This window comes from Salvelinus fontinalis, chromosome 9, assembly GCF_029448725.1.
Source record: "Salvelinus fontinalis isolate EN_2023a chromosome 9, ASM2944872v1, whole genome shotgun sequence".
NCBI lineage: Eukaryota > Metazoa > Chordata > Actinopteri > Salmoniformes > Salmonidae > Salvelinus > Salvelinus fontinalis.
In genome coordinates this window covers 61,912,962-61,935,304 of record NC_074673.1, presented here as the reverse complement: position 1 = coordinate 61,935,304, position 22,343 = coordinate 61,912,962, and the positions used below count along the sequence as shown (strand labels likewise).

The following is a 22,343-nucleotide window of genomic DNA, read 5'->3' as shown; positions in this document are numbered from 1 at the left end:
TAAAATGGCGGGAAACGGGGGAACCCACGAAGAGCGCTTCGCCCTACTTTCACTTTGGATGTTTTTTTCCCCTTGCTTTTTTCTTTCCTTGACAACGGGAGGAATGTGTGTGTTGCACCGTTCCCGGAGGTACTGCAATACCGGGTCGATGCGTGGAGCGGACGGAGCAAGCCCCATTTCCGACTCCCTGTTCAAAAAATCCATTTAATATGTAGTCCCCCGATGGGGGACGTATCAGATATTAAACTGATAAGAACAGATTTTTTTTTTTTTTTAAAAACTTAAACAATAGCAAAAACCAAATCAAAAAAACCTCTAGGGGAACATCCTCCCTCCCCTTCCCCTCTCCCATCTACCCACCATAACAATAATGTCTCCCAGGGCCATCTCCCGGCACCTGCCTCCCTCCTTTCATTAACCTCCCCCAAAATCAACTATCAATCCTGCTCCTCCATAGGTTTTAAGGACGAAAAAGAAGAAAGGAAAGAGGAAACACCCGAAGGTCCTGCCCCCCCTCCCTCCCCCGTCCCCTCCCCACCACCTCTCCCCCTCCCATTGTCCACAGTCTCCCCCTTTTTCTTCTTCTTCTTCTTTTGGATATGCACCAAAGAACCACTTTTTTCTCTTGCCCTATCCCTCTCCACATACAATCCCTTCTCCCTCATCTCCTCCCCAAACACCCTATCATATCTGACAAGCTCCATCCTAAATTCTCTATTCCCCATCATCCTAACCTCCATCTTACACCTCTCCAAGTTCCGACTAGTTTCCTCCTTCCCCCAATTATCTATCGACCTTTTCCCTTTCTCCATCTCCAACATTCTCCCATATACTAACCTTTTTTGCTCCTCCACCCTCCTCTCTTCTACCCTACCTTCCTCTATCCCCTTCCCCTTCCTTTTCCCTCCTTTTCCCTCCTCTTCCCCCTCCACCTCTCCTTCTGTCCCTGCCCTACCCTCCTGGTCCCCATACAAAAACTTTTCCCTAACCACCTTCTCAAATTCTCTGTTCACCCTATCAAATTCCCCTTCCCCCCAACCCTTTACCGGTCCCTTCTTCTCTATCCTCTCCCTCATCATTCGAAGGAGTTCTTTTTTCTGTCCCATGTCCAATTCCTCCACCTCAGCTTCCTTCCTCTCTTCTCCCTCTGTCCCAAACTCCTCTCCTTCCCTCTCAACCGCCTTTCCTTCTTTCCCAACCACCCCTACCCTCACCTCTCCTTCCATTGTGTAATAACCCATATCTCTCATCTTACCTATATTTTTCCTTTTCTCCCTTATTTTATATTTCCCCCTTACCCTATCTATCTCTTTAAAATAACCCCCCCTCCTCATCAGCTCTCCATATTTTCCCTCATATTTTTCCAACTGCCTATCAAATTCCTCTCCCTCCATTCCCATAACCTCCTCCCTAAATTTTAATGTTACCGACTTACGTTCCTCTCCCTTCAAATCTCGCCTTGTACTCTGTATATATTCTTCTAATTTCCCTTTAACCAGTCTATCCATACTCTCCCTCCCCACTAATATCTCATCATCATTTTTTTCTCTTTCTTCCTCCTCCTCGCTCTCATCCTCCTCTTCTTCCTCCTCCTCTTCTCCTTCTGCCCCCTCCTCTTCTACTCTGGCTCCCTCCATCCTGGCCATCCCTCCCTCTTTCCCTACCCCCTCTCCTTCCATTTCCACCACCTCTCCTTCTATCTCAAACACCACTCCTTCCCTCCCAAACCCCACTCCATCTGTCCCGTCCAACACTTCTTCTATCCCGGCCTCCCCTCCTTCTGTCCCGGCCTTCCCTCCTTCTGTCCCGGCCACCACTCCTTCTGTCCCGGCCACCACTCCTTCTGTCCCGGCCACCACTCCTTCTGTCCCGGCCACCACTCCTTCCGTCCCGGCCCTCTTCTCTTTCTCCTCTTCTCTCTCCATCTGTTCAGTTCCTCCTCCTCTACCACCACCTTCTTCTTCCCGCTCCTCTTCTCTTCTACCCCCATCCCCCGCTCTCCCCCCAGCTGCAGACGCGTATGACCTCCGCCTAGCCGGGCAGTCTCGCCACAGGTGCTCCACCGAGCCACACCCGTGACACTCCTTAGGCTCTCTGCAATCCCTTGCCTCGTGTTCGCTCGACCCACAGTACCTGCACTTCCTTGCGCTACACGCGGCTACGATATGGCCATAGGCCATACAACGCCTGCAAAATGGAGGCTGACGGGCATAGAATAATGTCCCCCTGTCAGCCCCCAGGGAGAACATAGCTGGAGGATGGAGGTATCCTCCCAAACCCTTTGGGTCCTCCCTGAGGAGGGCCTGAAAACCCCTCCTCCCATTCCAAAAGCCCAGATTATCCTTGATGTGCCTTGCCGAGGAGACGCCATCCAGGTACCTCCCCAGAAAAGCCCTCACCTCCTCGTCCTTTACATAAGGGTTGTACATGTTCACATTTATCACCCTAAAATTTCTCCTCGCCAAACTGGTTACCACATACTGGGACATCGGCATCTCTGCTTCCACTTCTTTCACCCTTCTCAAGACCTCGTCATGCTGTTTTCCTGTTTTCAGAGCCACATCAAAACCTCCCTCCACTGGGTTGTCTTGAAAACAGTACACCTCCTCCACCGTTAACTTAAGTATTCCCATCAGGATTGTCCTCCCAAAGGTATCCCGCCTAACAGACTCCATCGCCTTGTCCTTCCATACAAAACGTACCGTATTTGCTAGCCCTATCACAGGGACCGTCCTCCCTAAAGGATTTTCCGCCATCTCCCTACAGAGGTTTTCTATTTCTTCTCTGCTCCCTCTCTCTTCAAAATTCAAATATGACAAAAAAGCGGCAAAAAACAAAAACTCACCCCACTTCAAAACCCAAAACAACAAACTTTCCTCCCTCCGGACTTCCTTCGACCTTCTGACTCAGCGGGCTCTGGGGCACCTCGGTACCAAGCTTGATCTGAGCCAAAAGGCCGAGAAGCGATAACCCACAAATGGTACCCTGCAGCCGCCGGGCACCCGGGGGTCTCGGCAGACTTTGGCGGTTTGGCAAAAGGTGGCTCCTCCCCCCCAGCCCCCCCTTCCCTGGCGACAGACAGGCTGGTGTTTTTTATTTATTTTTAAAGTCGCCAATGCGTCTTGAAGTCACTAGCTCTTTACGCCGCCTAGTGCGACGACGACGACGACGACTATTTGTTCAAAGCCCGGCAAATACGCCAGTCGTCCGTCGGGCTTGCTTGAACTCAATTGCCCTTAGCGACTAGTCAAACGCATGAGCAACAAGTCTCTGCTGCGGCGGCGGCGTCATCAACATCTCTGTCAATTTCTCTTGAAACAAGATATAGCGGGCTCTGCCAGAAGCAAAGCCCTTCCAAAAATACTTTGAACTCATAAGTGTTCCTCTCCACGGAAGTCTTTAGTAAAAGGCGAAAGGCTTGTGCGTAATGAAGAGAAACCAGAGTCGTGTGGAAGTCAGACGTCGGGGCCCGAGACACACTCTGTGCACTACTAGGCTGGGATCTCGCGGGTGGGTGGGTGGGTGGGTGGGTGGGTGGTCGGTCACCCAACCCACTCTGCCTACTTTTCCACGGCTGTGTGTGGGTAAAAAGTCACAGACAGACACAGACAGACACAGACAGACAGACAGACAGACAGACAGACAGACAGACAGACAGACAGACACTCACTCACTATCCTGACCAACGTTTTTTTTTTTTTTTTTTTTTTTTTTTTTTTTAAGTAAAATGGCGGGAAACGGGGGAACCCACGAAGAGCGCTTCGCCCTACTTTCACTTTGGATGTTTTTTTCCCCTTGCTTTTTTCTTTCCTTGACAACGGGAGGAATGTGTGTGTTGCACCGTTCCCGGAGGTACTGCAATACCGGGTCGATGCGTGGAGCGGACGGAGCAAGCCCCATTTCCGACTCCCTGTTCAAAAAATCCATTTAATATGTAGTCCCCCGATGGGGGACGTATCAGATATTAAACTGATAAGAACAGATTTTTTTTTTTTTTTAAAGTTTTTATTTACATTCAACAAACCACCACAATCTTACATCAAAACAAAAATATATATACTTCTAACCAACAACAAAATTCCTCATCTCAAAACCTACTAATAAACAATAACCAAAACCTAAACCAATAATCATGGGATCAATTTTCACTTGGGACCATCTCCCTGCCCCTGCCCCCCCCTCAATGCCATCCCTTCATCCTCGTCCAGACTACTGACCGGGGACCCCACGTCCCCATACAGGTAACCTGTACCTCCCTCCATCGCCCAGCTCAGTGCCATCACCGGGAGTTCCAGCTCCTCCAGTGGTGTAAACGAGGATGAACGAGAGGGAGCCCACGAAGGCCCTGCTTCTTCTCCCTCCCTTTCCCCCCTCTCACCACTTTTCCCCCTACCGCTACCCAACGGTTCCACCCTTTTTTTCTTTTTCTTTTTGTATGCTGTATCCCACGGGTTATTTTCCCCTCCCCCATAATCTCTCTCCTCGGGCAAACCCCTGTCCTTAATATAGTCCTCATAATCCTTTACCACCTCCTCATATTCACCTTCCTTCCATCCCTTAATCGGTCCTCTCTCCCACACCCTTTCCAGCACCATTCTATCTATTTCTCTTTTAACCTTCTCCTCCCTCTCCTCTTCTGTCCCGGCTTGTCTCTCCCCTCCTACCTCCTCCTCTCTCCCCTTCTCCTTCCTTTTTTTCCCTTTTTCCTCCTTCCCTTCCTCCCCCTCTGTCCCGACCACCCCTACTTCCATCTCACACTCCCCTGCCCCAACCACCTCTCCTTCTGCCCCAGCCTCCTCTCCTTCTATCCCGGCCCTACCATCCTGCTCCCCCGACGAACCCTTCTTCCTAATCTCCTTCTCAAAGCCCCTCTTCACCCTCTCCAAATCCCCTGCCCTCCAACCCTTCCCCGGCCCCCTCCCGCCTTTCTTCTCCCTCAGCGTTCCAAGGAGTTCCTTTTTCTGCCCCATGTCCAAACCCTCCTCTTCTACTTCCTTCCCCTCTGTCCCGACCACCTCTCCTTCCATCTCGACCACCTCTCCTTCTTTCCCGGCCACCTCTCCTTCTTTCCCGGCCACCTCTTCTTCTGTCCCGTCCCTCTTCTTCTCTTTCTCCTCTTCTCTCTGTGTCTCCCTCGGTGCAGTTCCTCCTCCTCTGCCACCCCCTCCTGCGCGCTCCTCTCCACTTCTACCCCCATCCCCAGCTCTCGCTCCCCCCCCAGCTGCAGACGCGTATGACCTCCGCCTGGCGGGGCAGTCCCGCCACAGGTGCTCCACTGAGCCACACCCGTGGCATGTCTTAGGCTCGGCACAGTCCCTCGCCTCGTGCCCACCGGACCCACAGAACCTGCACTTTCTTTCACTACACGAGGCGAGGGTATGTCCATAGGCCATACAACGCCTGCAATACGGGGGCTGACGTGCGTAATGCACCGTCCCCCTGTCAGCCCCCAGGGAGAACATAGCCGGAGGATGGAGGTAACCATCCAATCCTTCAGAGTCCTCCCTGAGAAGAACCTGGAAACCTCTCTTCCCGTTCCATAATCCCAGGGAGTCCCTGAGAAGCCTTGCCGATGAAACACTGTCCATATATCGCCCCAAAAAGGCCCTCACATCGTCATCCTTTACATGGGGATTGTACATAGTCACCGTGACCACACGAAAACTACTTTTCGCCAAACTGGTCACTGCATACTGAGACATAGGCCTTGCCTTACTCTCTTCCTTTGCCATCTTTAGAACCTCTTCATGTTTCCCTTCATTATAAAGGGTCACATCAAAAGCCCTCTCCAACGGATTATCTTGAAGACATAAAACGTCCTTCACCTCCAGTTTCAAGATCCCCATCAAAATGAATCTTCCAAACTGGTCTCTTGCAAAAGGCTCCTCTTCTTTATCCCTCCACGTAAACCTCACTGTATTGGCCAAACCTATTCCAGGTACCGACTTGTTATAACTAGAACGTGCCATTTCCCAACAAAAGAAAACGCACTTCCAAACCAATAATCCGCTCTCCAAAAAAAGGAACCCTCTGAGAAATACCCAAAAAGCCTTTTCTCACAAAAAACCGACCGACCACAACCTTTTCGCCCTCCTATCTCCGACCTTCTGACTAAGCGAGCTCTGGGGCACCTCGGTACCAAGCTTGATCTTAGCCAAAAGGCCGAGAAGCGATAACCCACAAATGGTACCCTGCAGCCGCCGGGCACCCGGGGGTCTCGGCAGACTTTGGCGGTTTGGCAAAAGGTGGCTCCTCCCCCCCAGCCCCCCCTTCCCTGGCGACAGACAGGCTGGTGTTTTTTATTTATTTTTAAAGTCGCCAATGCGTCTTGAAGTCACTAGCTCTTTACGCCGCCTAGTGCGACGACGACGACGACGACTATTTGTTCAAAGCCCGGCAAATACGCCAGTCGTCCGTCGGGCTTGCTTGAACTCAATTGCCCTTAGCGACTAGTCAAACGCATGAGCAACAAGTCTCTGCTGCGGCGGCGGCGTCATCAACATCTCTGTCAATTTCTCTTGAAACAAGATATAGCGGGCTCTGCCAGAAGCAAAGCCCTTCCAAAAATACTTTGAACTCATAAGTGTTCCTCTCCACGGAAGTCTTTAGTAAAAGGCGAAAGGCTTGTGCGTAATGAAGAGAAACCAGAGTCGTGTGGAAGTCAGACGTCGGGGCCCGAGACACACTCTGTGCACTACTAGGCTGGGATCTCGCGGGTGGGTGGGTGGGTGGGTGGTCGGTCACCCAACCCACTCTGCCTACTTTTCCACGGCTGTGTGTGGGTAAAAAGTCACAGACAGACACACAGACACACAGACAGACACTCACTCACTCACTCACTCACTCACTCACTCACTATCCTGACCAACGTTTTTTTTTTTTTTTTTTTTTTTTTTAAGTAAAATGGCGGGAAACGGGGGAACCCACGAAGAGCGCTTCGCCCTACTTTCACTTTGGATGTTTTTTTCCCCTTGCTTTTTTCTTTCCTTGACAACGGGAGGAATGTGTGTGTTGCACCGTTCCCGGAGGTACTGCAATACCGGGTCGATGCGTGGAGCGGACGGAGCAAGCCCCATTTCCGACTCCCTGTTCAAAAAATCCATTTAATATGTAGTCCCCCGATGGGGGACGTATCAGATATTAAACTGATAAGAACAGATTTTTTTTTTTTTTTTTTATTACAAAAATTTACATTTTACTGTAACATTTTCCCATCAACACTTTTGCATTTTATACAATTTTTACACCTCCCCAAACTCTCTTACAGAAGTCCTCCCCGTGCACATATCTGTCCATTTCGATCACATTCCTTAACTTCCATAACAACAAATAGAAAGCCTCTGCTGGTACCGTTTTGTCTTTCTCCTTTTTGATACAAACATTCCGTTTTTCCCACAGTACTAGCTTCCCCAAACTAATAATACTCCACACGGCTCTGAACTGTTCCTTTGGCAGTGTTAGGATCTCCTCACCATACACTATATTTTTACCATTCAAAATTATTTTATTACAGACCATTTTAATAACAGATGCACACTTTCCCCAGAAATCTCTCGCAAAAAAACACTCCCAAAATACATGTGTTACGGTTTCCCTTTTTTTGCACCTGGGGCACTCTGCATTCACTGCGCAGTTGTGCCTATACATCCTTTCCTTTACCGCCAACCTATTTAAAGCACACAGCCATCCCAAATCCTTGCACTCGTTATCCATCCATCTTGGTTGTAACCCCTCCCAATTAACTACTTTCAGGTCAGCCTCATATCTCTGCTCCCAATTTTCCCTTATAATTTCATACATTTTCCTGTGATCCAATAAGACCTCTCTTTCGATTTCCTTTATGTGTATTTTCATAAATGATATGGCCTGTACGTAATACTTTGGTTTAACCTCTGCATTCGGGACCCTGTTGTCCCAAGGTAACATCCCTCTTAAAGTGGACCCAAACCACAACCTGACAAAAAAAAATGATTTATGTTGTCTTCCTTTCAACAAGGTTTTACACATCTGACTGAGGAAAAGACAATCCAATTTCACCGACAGACACGGGATGTCCCTCCCACCCTTTGACACCTTCCCATACATCACCTCTCTCTTTACACTTTCGTATGAGCCGCCCCATATAAATGAAAATATCAACCTTGTCACGACAATTTTGCTCCTGGCATTGATTGGGAACACCAGCGCCAGGTAGACTAAGGTTGGCAATATAACTGTTTTTATTACCATAATCTTTCCACTGATCGTTAACCTTCTGCTTTTCCACATATTAAGTTTTATCCTTACTTTTTCAATCTTACCTTCCCAATTTTCCTTTATCCCTTCCTCTTGAAAGAAATACACCCCTAAAATTTTCAGCCCATCTTTACAGACAGTTATGCCTCCCTTGCCCTCTGTTCTCCCTTCCCAGGCACCGCAGTACATCATAGAGGACTTCCCCAAGTTAACTTTTGACCCCACTGCTTCTCCATAAGTTTTCAGCAGTACTATCGCCCTATCTATCGCTCGATCAGAACCTAGAAACAGAGTGGTATCGTCAGCATACTGGGCAATTTTAACCCTTTCCCCTTTGCTCCCTGGGATAAGCACCCCATCTATACCTGTATCATTCCTCATCAAATTCGCTAAAGGTTCAGCAAATAATACATACAGTAGCGGTGACAAAGGGCACCCCTGTCTCACTCCGCCTTCTTGTAGAACCGGTTTGCTGAGAAACCCATTGATTTGTACTCTACTGTATGCCTTATTGTACATTGTCCTAACCCAATTCACCAGAGTCTTACCACAATTCATTCTTTCTAGAGTTGCAAACAGGAATTCGTGACTAACCCTATCGAACGCCTTCTCCTGATCGACGTTCAACACACACAGCGGTAGGTTCCTATCCTTTGCCCAAACAATCACGTCTCTAGTTAACTGTAGGTTGTTTGTTGCAGACCTATTCTTAACCCCACATGTCTGATCCTCATTAACCAGGCTAGACATCACCTCTTTCAGCCTATTTGTTATTACCTTCCCGAACATTTTACTGTCCACATTTAGCAAGGTAATGGGCCTCCAGTTTTTTAAACTCTCTTTTCCTCCCTTCTTGTAAATTAAATTTATTACACCGGACCTCATCGATTCTGGCATCATCCCCAAAACCAAAATGTCTTTATACACCTCCAATAAATCCTCACCTAGGATACCCCAGAAACAACAATAAAATTCTTTTGGTAATCCATCACACCCAGGTGTCTTATCAGCCTTCAGTGATTTCATTGCCTCCTCTATTTCCTTCTTGGATATCTCCCTATCTAAATTTGTCCTTTCTTCATTATTTAGTTTTTTCCTTATACTATTTAATAATTCCTCCATTCTTACTTTATCCACTTCTCTCTTCCTAAACAAAACTTGGTAAAACTCCTGAGCGTACATCATTAAATCTTCTTTTTTGGTGACTTTCCCCTTACCTGTTTCTAATTCAGTAATTACAGATTTTCTTTGTTTTTCTTTAATACACTGGAAAAAGAACTTTGAACATTTTTCATCCTGTTCCTTTTCTGTTATTTTGGCCAAGAACGTAAAGTTCTTAACCCTTGTTGCAATGTTGTGTTCTATTTCCTTTTGAATATTTCTGAATTCTTCCCCACACACCTGCTTACCCTCATTTATTTTGGAATGTATGGCCTGTAATTTGTCTTGCAATTCTTTCTCAAGATGCCTTCCTTCCTGTTTTTTCCTTTTACTATAATTTTGACAAAACACCTTTATTTTGGTTTTTACCTCCTCCCACCATTCAGCTGTGTTTTTAAAAGCCCATTTCATATCCCTCCATGAATTATAAAAGGACGTAAACTCATCTCTAAATTCCGCCCCTTCTAGCACCTTCGTGTTTAACTTCCAAAAACCTCTTCCTATCTCCTCCCCTTTAATTTCAAAACACACCCCAATTGTGTCATGATCTGAGAACCAATTTGGAAATATGGAGAAACTCACGCTCTGGGTAGTCTTGGATACAAACAGATAATCTAATCTTTTGCTTGCTCCTCTTGAGTTTCTCCATGTATGTCCTATACCTTTCTTATCATGTCTCCTGTATGTGTCTGCCAAATTATAATCCCACAAAACATTTTTTAAATATTGTGCAGTAAAATCATATTCCCCCTCTAAATCTATGTTGAAATCCCCCCCCATAATCACCATGCGGTTTGTGCACAGAACATTTGGTAAGTGCTTAAAAAAATCTAACCTTTCCCCTTTTACCGCCGGAGCGTACACATTTACTAGGCGTAGCTTGTTATTATTCAGCCTACCATCTACGTATGCGAGCCTCCCTGGGATAATAAAGTTTTCCTCCTCAATTACAAAACCAGTATCCTTAAATATTATCCCTACCCCATCTGAGTGTACATTGCCTATGCTCCATACTGACGCACCTGCCTTCCATTCCTTGCTGAACCTTTTGATGTCCTCTGCGTTCTTTAGGTGACACTCCTGAAGGAAGCACACCTGGAAGTCCAAAGCCTTTAAAGAAAAAAACAACGATGTCCTCTTGACAGTGTCTCTCAATCCCCTGGCATTAACTGACAGAACATTAAACATCATTTTCTTTTATGTTCCGTCTCTTTGTCCCTTGGTCCGAACCAGTGATGTTAACTCCAAGTTCTCCCCTATGCAGTCCCTCAGGAATTCCGGCTGGGAAGCCCCGCTACCCTCACCTTCCTCCTCTGATAGTATACTCAACAACAAAAGTGGAGGCTCTCCCACTGAGGGCGACTCAGAACCATGAGCTCCTTGCTCTCCCTGCTCCAGAACATGGAACCTGTTAAATGTCTCTGTTTGTTTTTTTTTCCCTCATTTTCCGGCCTCCTCCCTGATACTTTTCTTTTTGCTGTTCTCTTCCCCTCGGTCCAATCCATTTCTTTATCCTCTTCTGTTTCACCCCACTGTACTCTCCTCTCCACCGGGGTCTCAGATATTATTATCCCCTGTGCCGACTCCTCTGTTGCCACCTGTTCTAGTATGGCCGAAGTTCCTGCCACCGGATTCCCTAAAACGTAGACCCCCGCCACCTCACTAGGGGCCGTCCCCAGAGAAACCTCCAGCAGAGGCATCTGGAGGCTCTCAGGCGCAGGTGCCTGGTCTCCCGGGATATCGTCCATTACCTCCAAGTTTTGCACTGCACCCGCGTAAGTTTTTTCCCTGGCCGGACAGTCCTTGAACATGTGCTCCAAAGAATCGCACAGATTGCACGATTTGGATTTTTTACAATCCTTTGCTTGATGATCCGTCTCCGAACAGTTTCTACAAAAGGTATTCGGGCACATCGCTGCAATGTGGCCCTCTTCTCCGCATTTTCTACATGTTTTTGGCTGTCCATAGAAGTAAAGGTACCCCTTTACACCGCCAATGTAGAAGGACGCTGGGGGCTGTACGATTCCTCCCGCCACTGTTCTAAAACAGCATATTTCCTCTTCCCATTCCACATACCATCATAATCCATTTCTTTTGTACCAACCCCCCCCACTTCACAGTATTTACCTAGGAAGGATCGAATATCCTGCTCTTTTACATACGGGTTCTGCATGCAGACTGTTATGGTCCTTACCCGACTTGCGAACAGAGGCTCCACATTGAAGTTGGAGATCGGTGTCTCATCCTTGTGTTCCAGGCACTTGCTCCAAGCATCTTGACACAGGTAATCCCCCGTGAAGGTGACCTCAAAAGCATTTCGAGCTGGAAAATCCCTGTAGCAAAAGATTTTTTCCGTCGTTACTCCCAGAAATTCAAAGATGACCTCCTTTGCGAAACTCCTTCTTCCAATAACGAACTGTCCTCCATCCATTTCTTTCCCGACAAACCGGATTGTATTCAATAGTCGCGCCGCAGGGGCCGACGTAAATTCTCCCGTCGCCATCACCTTCTCTTTCCTTTCGCCGATCAAACTGCGGTCATGCCACACACTTGATTTAGCCAAAAGGCCGAGAAGCGATAACCCACAAATGGTACCCTGCAGCCGCCGGGCACCCGGGGGTCTCGGCAGACTTTGGCGGTTTGGCAAAAGGTGGCTCCTCCCCCCCAGCCCCCCCTTCCCTGGCGACAGACAGGCTGGTGTTTTTTATTTATTTTTAAAGTCGCCAATGCGTCTTGAAGTCACTAGCTCTTTACGCCGCCTAGTGCGACGACGACGACGACGACTATTTGTTCAAAGCCCGGCAAATACGCCAGTCGTCCGTCGGGCTTGCTTGAACTCAATTGCCCTTAGCGACTAGTCAAACGCATGAGCAACAAGTCTCTGCTGCGGCGGCGGCGTCATCAACATCTCTGTCAATTTCTCTTGAAACAAGATATAGCGGGCTCTGCCAGAAGCAAAGCCCTTCCAAAAATACTTTGAACTCATAAGTGTTCCTCTCCACGGAAGTCTTTAGTAAAAGGCGAAAGGCTTGTGCGTAATGAAGAGAAACCAGAGTCGTGTGGAAGTCAGACGTCGGGGCCCGAGACACACTCTGTGCACTACTAGGCTGGGATCTCGCGGGTGGGTGGGTGGGTGGTCGGTCACCCAACCCACTCTGCCTACTTTTCCACGGCTGTGTGTGGGTAAAAAGTCACAGACAGACACAGACAGACACAGACAGACAGACAGACAGACAGACAGACAGACAGACAGACAGACAGACAGACAGACACTCACTCACTATCCTGACCAACGTTTTTTTTTTTTTTTTTTTTTTAAGTAAAATGGCGGGAAACGGGGGAACCTACTTTCACTTTGGATGTTTTTTTCCCCTTGCTTTTTTCTTTCCTTGACAACGGGAGGAATGTGTGTGTTGCACCGTTCCCGGAGGTACTGCAATACCGGGTCGATGCGTGGAGCGGACGGAGCAAGCCCCATTTCCGACTCCCTGTTCAAAAAATCCATTTAATATGTAGTCCCCCGATGGGGGACGTATCAGATATTAAACTGATAAGAACAGATGATTCAAAGCTTTTATTCTTTTATACTTTCAAAACATTCAAAAAACTCAAATCAGAACTTCACTTTTTACATACATTCAAAACATATCTTTTCTACTAACTAATAATGTAAAACTCAACACACCCTCATCAATCCCAAACTCTATAATATCCTGGGTACATCTTCCCTCCCCTTCTCTCCCCAACCACACCCTTAGCCTCCCCAACCCCAACCATCAAAGTCCCTTCAGTCCCTCTCCCGGCACCTGCCCCCCACTCAAATCCATCCCCTCCCCTTCACCCAGGCTACTGACCGGGGACCCCACGTCCCCAAACAAATACCCTGTCTCTCCCTCCATTGCCCAACCAAGTGCCATAACCGGGGGATCCACCCCCTCCTGAGCCCTAAAAGAAGAAGAAGAAAAAGGGGAAAGAGTGGGAAACCCCGAAGGCCCCACCACTTCTCCACCTCTCCCGCTGTCTAAAGGCTCTCTCTTCTTCTTCCTCTTCTTCCCATACAACGACACCCAGTGTTCGTTTTTCTCCCTTTCCTTATCCGTCTCCCTGTATAAACCCTTCTCCCTCATCTCCTTTCCTGACTCCTTATCAACTTTTTCCAGCGCCCTTTCAAAAACCTCTCTCCCCATCCCCCTAACCTCATTATTAAAATCTGCAACCACCCTCTTAAGTTCCCCCTCCTCCCATCCCTTCGTCGGACCTTTCTCCCTTACCCTTTCTAAAGTCTTCCCAAAGATTATTCTTTGTTCCTCCTCTCTCCTCACCTCTGCTGTCTTTTCTGGTTTCTCCACTCCCCCCTCCTCCTCTATCCCCTTCTCCCTCCTTTTCTCTCCCCTTACCTCCTTCCCCTCCTCCCCCTCTGTCCCGACCACCTCTCCCTCTTCCCCGGCCACCTCTCCTTCAGCCCCTGCCACCTCTCCTTCTGTCCTGGCCCTACTCTCCTGCTCCCCAGACAAACCCTTCTCCCTAATCTCCTTCTCAAAATCTATCTTCACCCTCTCAAATTCCCCTGCCCTCCAGCCCTTCACCGGCCCCTTCTTCTCTATCCTCTCCCTCAACATTCTAAGGAGTTCGTCTTTCTGTTCCATGTCCAATTCCTCCACTTCTGCTTCCTTTCTCTCCTCTCCCTCTATCCCAACCACCTCTCCTTCCATCTCGACCACCTCTCCTTCTTTCCCGGCCCCCTCTTCTTCTGTTCCAGCCACCTCTTCTTCTGTCCCGGCCCTCTTCTCCCCTTTCTCCTCTTCTCTCTCCGGCTCCTTCTGTCCAGTCTTTCCCCCTATGCCACCACCATCTTCCTGCCCTTCTCCTCTTCTTCCTCCATCCTCCGCTCTCGCTCCTCCCCCAGCTGCAGACGCGTATGACCTTCGCCTTGCCTGGCAGTCCCTCCACAGGTGCCCTAAAGAGCCACACCCGTGACATGTCTTCTGCTCTGCACAAATCCTCCCCTCGTGCTCACCAGATCCGCAGTATCTGCATTTCTGAACACTGCACGATGCTTGGATATGCCCATAGGCCATACACCGCCTACAAAACTGAGGCTGACGGGCATAAAACAAAGTCCCCCTGTCAGCCCCCAGGGAGAACATCGCCGGAGGATGGAGATATCCACCCAGTCCCTTCGAGTCCTCCCTGAGGAGAGCCTGGAAACATCTCCTCCCATTCCAAAATCCCAAGGAATCTTTTTGCCTTCTTGCTGAGGAGATGTTATCCAGATATCTCCCCAGAAAGGCCCTCACATCTTCATCCTTTACATAAGGATTATACATGTTCACGGTGACCAGCCTAAAATTGTTTTTTGCCAGGCTGGTCACCTCGTAGTGGCACAGACGCCTCTCCTTGCCCATCTCCCTCGCCCTCTTCAACACCTCCTCATGCTTCTCTTCTTTGTAGAAAGCCACCTCAAAAGCCTTCTCCCTTTGATTTTCTTGGAGACACAACACATCCTTTACCTCCACTTTCATCGCCTCCATCAAAATTCTTCTCCCAAACATCTCCCTCGAGAACTGTTCCATCTCCTTTTCTCTCCATGAAAATCTTAAGGTGTTGGCCAATCCTATACCCGGGACCGATCTGTTCTGAGAATCTTTCTCCATTTCCCAACCAATAACCAAGAAACCTCGCCAAAAGAGAAAAACCTCACAAAAAACAACAAACTTTCCTCCCTCCGGACTTCCTTCGACCTTCTGACTCAGCGAGCTGTGGGGCACCTCGGTACCAAGCTTGATCTGAGCCAAAAGGCCGAGAAGCGATAACCCACAAATGGTACCCTGCAGCCGCCGGGCACCCGGGGGTCTCGGCAGACTTTGGCGGTTTGGCAAAAGGTGGCTCCTCCCCCCCAGCCCCCCCTTCCCTGGCGACAGTCAGGCTGGTGTTTTTTATTTATTTTTAAAGTCGCCAATGCGTCTTGAAGTCACTAGCTCTTTACGCCGCCTAGTGCGACGACGACGACGACGACTATTTGTTCAAAGCCCGGCAAATACGCCAGTCGTCCGTCGGGCTTGCTTGAACTCAATTGCCCTTAGCGACTAGTCAAACGCATGAGCAACAAGTCTCTGCTGCGGCGGCGGCGTCATCAACATCTCTGTCAATTTCTCTTGAAACAAGATATAGCGGGCTCTGCCAGAAGCAAAGCCCTTCCAAAAATACTTTGAACTCATAAGTGTTCCTCTCCACGGAAGTCTTTAGTAAAAGGCGAAAGGCTTGTGCGTAATGAAGAGAAACCAGAGTCGTGTGGAAGTCAGACGTCGGGGCCCGAGACACACTCTGTGCACTACTAGGCTGGGATCTCGCGGGTGGGTGGGTGGGTGGTCGGTCACCCAACCCACTCTGCCTACTTTTCCACGGCTGTGTGTGGGTAAAAAGTCACAGACAGACACAGACAGACAGACAGACAGACAGACAGACAGACAGACAGACACTCACTCACTATCCTGACCAACGTTTTTTTTTTTTTTTTTTTTTTTTTTTTTAAGTAAAATGGCGGGAAACGGGGGAACCCACGAAGAGCGCTTCGCCCTACTTTCACTTTGGATGTTTTTTTCCCCTTGCTTTTTTCTTTCCTTGACAACGGGAGGGATGTGTGTGTTGCACCGTTCCCGGAGGTACTGCAATACCGGGTCGATGCGTGGAGCGGACGGAGCAAGCCCCATTTCCGACTCCCTGTTCAAAAAATCCATTTAATATGTAGTCCCCCGATGGGGGACGTATCAGATATTAAACTGATAAGAACAGATTTTTTTTTTTTTTTTTTGGAAAAGTTTTATTAACACATTTCCTTTAAAAAACAGCTCATACATTTTTTAACATCATTTCATACACATAAAAACGACAATAAGGCATAAAACACAGCATTTGAACATTACATTTAAATTGGGTAAAAAGTACGTGTTGTTAAAAGCAATGAAAACAACCATGGATAAAAGTACTTTTTGGTAAAAAAACATCAAATCTGTAAAAGCCATTTAAAATGTGTACAAATGATTTTAAAAAAAAGTAAAACATTTTTAAGACATGAAGAAAAACATGTTAAAAAGTCACTTTGTTAAAAAACTGTCTTCGGTCCCTTGTACAGGTGCGGGGTGAGTCCTTATCAAACTCGCCTCATTCTGCTCCTCTGAATAAACTACCGTCCCATCCTTCGGGGCCCAGAGGAGACCCCTCCCCTAGGCGCATCGCCCTAGGCGCCGCAGCGCTGTCAGGCCGTGGCCGCCGGGACCTAGGGTGTTGTGGGGGACCCTTCACTTGGGGTCGAGGCCCCCTTCCTTCTGTACCACCCCAGGGCTTCCGTGGCTACCATAGCCACTGCCTGGGGGGTGGTCTCTACGTTCTTCGCTACCAGCAGGTTGCGGGAGGACCACAGGGCGTCCTTCAGGCACGTGAGGGTGGGCCAGAGCTTGGTGAAGGCCTTCGATGGAATGGGCCTTCGGCCCACCCCGTACAGCACGAGCTGAGGCGTTAGGTCCTCCCCTGCTGGCAGACACGGAGTGATCAGGGGGCCTGCTTCCTTCCACAGGTCCCTGGCGGCTCTGCACTCACAGAGCAGGTGCCTCACCGACTCCTCTTGGCCGCAGCCTGGTCGGGGGCACGCGGATGTTCTCGCCATGCCCCGTGAGTGCATGACGGCCCTGACCGGGAGGATCTCGTGGGCGACCATCCAGGACAGGTCCCGGTGCCAATTCAGGAGAGCAGGATGTGCCACATTACGCCAAACCGTTGTGGGCTCGCCTATAGCAAGCCCGCGTACTGGACACACTGGTTCCCGATCCTGCACAAGAGAGAGAAGAGAGCGGTGTTTAGTTAAAACCGTGACTGCTTCTTTTTCCAGTTTAAAATGTCTTAAAAATTTCTGGAGCTGGGCGTAGTGAGTGGGGAGCAGGAAAGAGACTGGGGCTCGCAGGTCGACTGGGATCAGCCCCAGAGACCTGAGGTAAGATCCCAGCCAGAACCGTGCGAGGGCCTGGGTCTTGTTGGTGACCGGGGAGGTGGCAAGAGTCAGATGTAGCGCTGTATAGCGGCTGCCCAGGAACAAGTAGAGGTCGGGCAAGCCCTTCCCCCCCTTGGACCTGGGCCTCTTTACCACCTCCCTCCTCAGCCTCTCCCACTTGCTTCCCCACAGGAAATAAAACAGCATCCGGTCCAGAGCTAAAAGAGTTGTTCGTGGGGGGATAAAAACAGAACTGATTAATAAGAGAACAGGTAAAATCACAGCCTTGATGATTAAAACCTTGCCCTCAAATGTCAGTCGTCTCAGTCCCCAAAAACCCAGTCTCTGTCTTACAGTCCCTAAAATCCCGGTCCAATTGCCACTACCTCCTCCCTCCCTGTCAAATTTTACCCCCAGAACCCTTATGTCTGTCATTTTAACTGTCAGTGGTAGTCTGGTCAAGTCTGAGTCTGCCCACGGTCCGAAGAATTGGGCCTCTGTCTTTTTCCTATTCAGTCTCGCCCCAGAGGCTTGTCCGTACCAGTCAGTCCTGTCCAGGGTCCTGTCAACAGATAAAAGGTCGGTACATAAAATATTGACGTCGTCCATATAAAAGACGCACTTGGCAGTCATCCCCCCACTCCCCGGGATACCCACCCCACTGATCCGTTGGTCCCTTCTCAAGACCTGTGCCAGTGGTTCAATACAAGCAACAAACAGGAGGGGAGATAATGGACAGCCCTGACGGACGCCGCAGTGTACTCCCACCGCTCTTGACAAATGCCCGTTTACCAGAATTCTGCTGGTGATGTCCCTATACAGCAATCCCACCCAAGCTAGAAACCTTTCTGGGAACCCCATTTTTTGCAGTACCTTAAAGAGGTACTGGTGCGAGACCCGATCAAAGGCTTTCTCAAAATCTAAATTTAGGACTATAAGCCGCATGTTTCTGTCTCTCGCATAACAGATGGCATCTCTGATCAGTACTAGGCTGTCCGTGATCTTCCTTCCCGGAATGGCACAGGCTTGATCCGGGTGGATCACCTCCCCTAAAACAGAAGACATTCTGAGTGTTAAAACCTTGGTAAAAAGTTTACAATCAAAATTTAAAAGGGTAATCGGTCTCCAGTTTGTCAGGTCAGTCCTGTCGTTTTTCTTGTGTAAAAGGGTCACGATTCCTACTCTAAAACTGTCAGGTAGTCTGTCAAGTTGTTCGAAGTCAGTAAAAACAGTCAGAAGTTCGTCGGCTAAAACATCCCAAAAGGTTAGATAAAACTCCAAGGGGAGGCCGTCCTCCCCCGGTGATTTTCCCCTCTTAAAATGTCTCAGTCCTTCGTCGAGTTCAGTCTTTGTCAGGTCTTTCGTCAGGTCGTCCGTACTGGGTATGGTCCTGTCAATGTATGTTAAAACGTCCTCCATAATCTCCTCACATACATCTTTTACCCCGAACAGTTCCCCGTAAAAATCCTCGACTACTCCTTTAATTTCTTCTGTGTCTGTTTTTAAAACCCCATCTTTATCTTTTAACCCTGTCATTAACCTACCCTTGCTAACTATCTTCTTAAAAAAGTATCTAGTACACTTCTCCCCCTCTTCTAATTCCCTTTCCTTGCTTCTTAAAATAACCCCCTTGCTCTTATGTTCTGCTAAAAATGCCATTTCTTTCTTTACTTCTTTAATTTCTTGGTTAAAATCAAAGCCCTGTTGGCATAGGTTAAAATACCGTTCCAGTCTCTTCTGCAGTCCCAACATGCGTCTATCTTGTTTCTTACTTACTCTCTTTCCTATCTCCCTGAAGAAGGTCCTCGTCTTACCCTTCACCATTTCCCACCACTGTGCGCGTGTATCAAAGAAGTCCTGTAGCGTCTGCCACTGGCTGAACTGCTCCCGGTACTGGCTAACTACTCTATCATCTTCTAAAAGGGAGCAGTTCAGTTTCCAGGGCCCTCGTCCTACAGTCACACCCGAGGTTAGTGAGAGGGTGCACGTCAGCATTACGTGATCTGAGAAGAAAGCGGGGGTTGTTCTAGCATCAATTGGGGGACAGTCCCGGGTAAACAGATAGTCAATGCGAGAGGCTCTGGTGCCGTCACCACTGGTCCAGGTGAAGCCCTCCTCTCTTGGATGCAGGGTTTTAAAACAGTCAGTTAGTTTAAAATCCCTGCACAACCCTTGCAATAAAACACTTGACCTATCTACCTTAAAATCCTCTCCTGCCCCTCTCCTGTCTGCTCTACTTAAAACACAATTAAAATCCCCACCCACCACTAAAGGATCCCTCCCCAGCATGTGGGACTGCAGGTCTTCTAAAAGTGTGCAACGGTCATGTTTGTTGTTAAAACCATATACATTTAGCACGTTAAAATCTCTCCCCATAAAAGTACAGTTGGCTAAAAGAGCACGCCCCCCAACCACCACTGTGCTCCCCCTCACCACCACCTGTGGGTTCTTGAATAAAATGGCCACACCATCGTTTTTATTAAAATTGGATCCGCTCCAAATGGAGGGCCCACGCTGCCACTTTTCCTCCCATTTGGTATAAGAGGATAAAAAGGGTAGGCCACACTCCTGTAATAAAAACACATCTGAATTAACACTTTCTAAAAAGGATAAAACCGATTGTGCTCTTATTTCAGTCTTCACACTCCTAACGTTTATGGTGGTGATGTTAAAAGCCATGAAAGAGGTGAGTAAAAACAGTGCTAAAAGGAAAGAAAGCATTAAAACAGTTTAAAAGGGGTTATTTTTCAGGTTCTTTCTCTCTCTCCCTACGGGGTAAGGGGGGTTGGTAGGGAGAGGAGGTTAAAACAGGGTTTAAAAACGATTCCTGGTTAGGAGAGTTGGCGGGGAAGACCCTGGACTCATCCTCCCCCTGGGAGCTCTCCCACTCCAGCTTGCCCTTCTTTCCCTCACCCTGTTCGGGGTCGGAGAGCTCCTCTGCATTTCTCTTTCGTAGGGGAAGGTGTTCGCCCAGGGCCTCTCCCCCCCCTCCCATACCCTCCTCGCTTGACAGTGTCGTTTCCGACACTGTCATCATGCTGTCGGACCCGCTTGGGGAGCTCTCACTCACCAACTCCCCGGAGCCGTCTTTCTCGGCCCTTTCTCCTTCAGGGGTCACTTCAGTCTGGGGCAGGGGGATTGGGGTGGGGAGGGTTTTTGCCTCCCCTCCCACTTCTTCCACCACTGCACCTTCCGCGCCCTCCACCTCTCCTACCACCTCCTCCACTACTGCCACCACTTCCTCCACTACCGCCACCACCTCCTCCACTACCGCCACCACCTCCTCCTCCACTACTGCCACCGCTACCACCTCCTCCACTACTGCCGCCGCTACCACCTCCTCCACTACTGCCACCGTGGCAACTGCCGCTTTCCCCCTCTGGCGCTCGGAAGCCCGGTCCGCAGCCGCCGCCTCCAACCTGCCAGCCCTGACCTTATTGGCCCAGGAGGAGGGGCAACTGCGGATGAGGTGGGACCGCTCGCCACAGAGGTTGCACGATCTGCCGTTCGTGCAATCCTCGTAGCGGTGGCCCACCTCCCGGCACTTCATGCAGACCACCTTGTCACAGGCGTCTGCTAGGTGGCCATGTTCACCACACTTACGGCACAGCTTGGGCTGGTCCTGGTAGTGAACATGGCCCCTGTTCTCTCCGAGGACTATGGTGGACGGGATGGCTTTCAATCCACCATAGCCCCCGGGGTCCTCCCTCTGCTGGACAGTGACCCTCCAGGCCCCTGTCCAGATCCCATCGGGATCCTTCACCTGGGTCAGGGGCCCCCTCACGTTGCAGTACCTGCCCAACCATACTGCAACGTCCTCCGGCTGTACCGTTTCATTGTACATACGGACAATAACGGTTTTAATGCTATTGTCCGTCAGCTTGATCACCTTAAACATAGCTGAAAGGGATCCCTGGGTGTTCTGGACGTTCTGGAGTTGCCCCCAGAACTCCCTCAGGAAGCTGGCGCAGGCGAAACTAACATCGAAGCCCTTCCCATAAGGGAGGGTTAGGATGCAATTCACCTGCTCAGGTACGAAACGGAGTTCCTTTTGGAGGAATTTTCTGGAGAAATCCAATCGGGATAACTCCATTAATTTCCCTCCCTTCTCCTTTAAAAGGAGGCGCACGGCATGGTGCCTCCGCATGCCAGCCTGTGCTGCTGACATGATGGAGGCCCACTCCCTTTATAACCCAACACCAGTGAAAAAATAAAAATAAAAATTAAGTAATGGGGGAGGGGGAGTGTAAACACCCGAGGCCGCTGGCAGGTCCAGCTATGCTAGGCTAACAGGGCCTACCAACACCACGGGACACAAAACGAGCTAACACAGCACCCAGGTGAACTTATCAACAATGGGGGAGACGCAGGGGAAAAATAAAGGTAGGCCTGACAAAACAGTTAACAAGAGCTAGGAGGCTAGCAGGCCGTACCAGCCGGTCAGACTAACTAACAAGCTGGTAGGCCGGGTGCTAAAACCTCCCAGCTGACAAAGACAAACAGAAGGAAATTTGAACGGGGGAAAGAAGCTAAAGGGAAAAGTAAAAATAAAAAGGGGACACCAAACAAAACAATTTGCGAGGGCTGGGAGGCTAGCAGGCCGCACTAGCCGGTGAGGCTAAGCTACCAAGCTAGCAGGCCAGGTACTAAAACCTCCCAGCTAACAAGAAACAAACAAATGAAATTAAAAGGGGGGTGGGAAACTAGGGAACAAAAAGTGGGTTGGGTTGGGGGGGGGGGGGGGCAGGACACAAGGAAAAACAGAAGTACTAACAAAGAACAAGCCGAAATAGAGGGGAAATGGGGCTGGCAGGCCTCACCAGCAGGCCAGGCTAAGCTAACCAGCTAGCAGGCCGGCCAGCCAACAAGAGTCCCCCAAGTGCCAACAAAAACCCAACAAACAAAAAGTAGGACCAGGGAAAGTTCAGGGGATAGAAAAAGAAAAACAATTAAGAGAGTAGGG

General features: G+C 49.1%; 7 non-coding genes and 2 pseudogenes across 7 annotated transcripts; all 9 read right to left on the bottom strand.

Moving 5' to 3' along the window:
- Window positions 1–107: 107 nt before the first annotated feature.
- On the bottom strand, window positions 108–292 carry LOC129863064 (U2 spliceosomal RNA). Its single transcript, XR_008760927.1, has one exon. It is a non-coding gene; the product is annotated as a U2 spliceosomal RNA (small nuclear RNA).
- A 3,038-nt stretch (window positions 293–3,330) lies between these two features.
- On the bottom strand, window positions 3,331–3,447 carry LOC129863023 (U5 spliceosomal RNA). Its single transcript, XR_008760893.1, has one exon. It is a non-coding gene; the product is annotated as a U5 spliceosomal RNA (small nuclear RNA).
- A 383-nt stretch (window positions 3,448–3,830) lies between these two features.
- Window positions 3,831–4,056, bottom strand: LOC129863086 (U2 spliceosomal RNA; annotated as a pseudogene).
- Window positions 4,057–6,536: 2,480 nt separating this feature from the next.
- LOC129863022 (U5 spliceosomal RNA) lies at window positions 6,537–6,653 on the bottom strand. Its single transcript, XR_008760892.1, has one exon. It is a non-coding gene; the product is annotated as a U5 spliceosomal RNA (small nuclear RNA).
- Window positions 6,654–7,006: 353 nt separating this feature from the next.
- Window positions 7,007–7,192, bottom strand: LOC129863083 (U2 spliceosomal RNA). Its single transcript, XR_008760931.1, has one exon. It is a non-coding gene; the product is annotated as a U2 spliceosomal RNA (small nuclear RNA).
- A 5,145-nt stretch (window positions 7,193–12,337) lies between these two features.
- LOC129863020 (U5 spliceosomal RNA) lies at window positions 12,338–12,454 on the bottom strand. The gene has a single exon (XR_008760890.1). It is a non-coding gene; the product is annotated as a U5 spliceosomal RNA (small nuclear RNA).
- A 350-nt stretch (window positions 12,455–12,804) lies between these two features.
- LOC129863081 (U2 spliceosomal RNA) lies at window positions 12,805–12,971 on the bottom strand (annotated as a pseudogene).
- Window positions 12,972–15,569: 2,598 nt separating this feature from the next.
- LOC129863019 (U5 spliceosomal RNA) lies at window positions 15,570–15,686 on the bottom strand. Its single transcript, XR_008760889.1, has one exon. It is a non-coding gene; the product is annotated as a U5 spliceosomal RNA (small nuclear RNA).
- A 350-nt stretch (window positions 15,687–16,036) lies between these two features.
- LOC129863072 (U2 spliceosomal RNA) lies at window positions 16,037–16,218 on the bottom strand. Its single transcript, XR_008760929.1, has one exon. It is a non-coding gene; the product is annotated as a U2 spliceosomal RNA (small nuclear RNA).
- Window positions 16,219–22,343: the final 6,125 nt, after the last annotated feature.